The sequence below is a fragment of the Myzus persicae genome, unplaced genomic scaffold (assembly GCF_001856785.1).
Source record: "Myzus persicae strain clone G006 unplaced genomic scaffold, MPER_G0061.0, whole genome shotgun sequence".
NCBI lineage: Eukaryota > Metazoa > Arthropoda > Insecta > Hemiptera > Aphididae > Myzus > Myzus persicae.
In genome coordinates, this window is record NW_019102796.1 from 1 (window position 1) to 2,075 (window position 2,075).

The 2,075-nt window shown below is 23.9% G+C and overlaps 1 long non-coding RNA gene across 1 annotated transcript; it reads right to left on the bottom strand.

Annotated features, from left to right (window-relative positions):
• Nucleotides 1–824: 824 nt before the first annotated feature.
• Nucleotides 825–1,182, bottom strand: LOC111033131. Its single transcript, XR_002604376.1, has 2 exons — nucleotides 978–1,182; nucleotides 825–897 (listed from the first exon to the last, which is right to left on the bottom strand). It is a non-coding gene; the product is annotated as an uncharacterized LOC111033131 (long non-coding RNA).
• Between the last annotated feature and the right edge of the window lie 893 nt (nucleotides 1,183–2,075).

Sequence of the window (2,075 nt, forward strand, 5' to 3'; positions counted from 1 at the left end):
TTATCAAAATATTTAACCGTACAAAATATTTTCTTCACAGAGCCAAAGTCCATTCATTAGGGGCCCCTTTAAAAAATTGAACAATATAAACAATGTAAAAAGGTACTGTCAATTATATTTAGATATATATACATATGTATATTAATTCCATTGATTAAATAGCAGTTTAATTAATTTAATCGATGTTACACATAGTAATAATGATATATTAGATATTCATGGGTTCCACTTGTGTAAATAATATTTGTATATTCACTGTTGATGTGCCACTGCAAAATCATTTTATGTTCCCCTGTCTTACTTATGTACTCAGTTGTTTGGCTAATGTTTCATCTATGTTAATTTAGCATTTCTGAGTTATTTCCAAACTAGAATTTTGGCTAGCATTGATTAGTCTTCTCAGTTTTAAGAATACTAAAGCTCCTATTAAATAATATTACTAAAACCAACTACTGGATTTAATAATCTTTTATGGAGTTAAATTTACTCTTAGAGGATAATACATTCAACAAGAACAAATTATTTTTAAACATTACATACTGTATTGAATATTTTAAAGTTATTTTTGAACATAACACATTATTTTGAATATTTTAAAATTATTTTTGAAATGTTTAACAATACTCACCAGTTTATTTGTTTATTCATTTTCTTTTATGAAATTGAATGTACATTATTGTGCATTAATTTACAAATATGGACAAAATGAATTTTTAAATACAATTTCCTTAGAAAATATTAATTACTAAATATGACTTGAAGAATTGTTGTACCCAAATATGAAAACGTTTTAACCATTAATTGATAAACTTTAAAGGTCTGTGCAATTTTTGATAAATAATAAAAAAAAAAAATTAAGTAGATGCTCATTCAAAAATCCATTACTTGATCAGAAAGCTGAAAAATAAATATATATTTAGGTTATCCAACTGTAAATAGCAATAATTAAAATTTTTAATTTAATTTGTGAATATTACCTATAAGGATATCCATGTGCTTTTGATTTAAATATAGATAGAATAACGCTGAATAAAAATACAACCAATGCTAAACCACCAACAGTCATTATTTTACGTGTCTTAGAATCTGTTTTCTTGGTATAAGAATCGATCATTATCACTGCTCCAAACACCAATATTGTATCTATAGAAATATTAAGGAAAACTTGTTTTTGTTTAAACTGTGCACTTATTTTAGTATTTATAAATTATTTTTTGTTAGACACAAATTGTTATAACTAACTGAATGTAAAAATGTTACAATTATAGATTCTAAGATTTGTGGTGTCATAGATACTTTAAATGGCTAAGCAAATAATGTGCATTATTTTAGGTTAATGATTATTGATTTGAGGTCAAAAATTTTTGAATTAAAATATATATAAATAATAAAGACACATAAACTATTTATAAAATAATAGTTGGTTGGTGCCATATATCTGTATATTATGTATTTATTTGTGAAGTGAATAGTTTTTATTTGGTACAATTAAAATTGTTGTGGTATTACATATTATGTACATTTTAAACAATATTAACTAATTATAATCTGCTAATCTCTAATAACTCAAAATATTTGAATCAAGTTTATAGGAGTTAAAAAACAACATTTATTAATCCCAATAACACATAATAACAAATTTAAATCAGTTTTCAAGTATTATTACATCACTAGATTAGTCTGTATAATTTACAATACATAAGAAGGTTTTGGTTAAAATAACTACTGACAGCCACAAATCCTATAAAATTAAATTAATTATTATCTTTATTATCTTATTTATTAAAAATTATAAATAGCAGCGCGGAGCTTAATTAAATTTATATTTTCACCATTGTTCATTATTGACAACCCACATTTATTATAATATATTAATATGCCTAAATAGATTTATTTTAATAATCATTACCTTTTTTTTTAGTATAGTTTATAAATTTACATTGGTAGCCTGGCGACCTTAGAGAGTCCACCCAGTAGGGACTATTTCTACTGTACAACCTCTGATTCTAAGCATAAAAACTTAAAACCTCCCAAAAAATGACAAACCTTCTGGTTTACAATAAGTAATATGGATA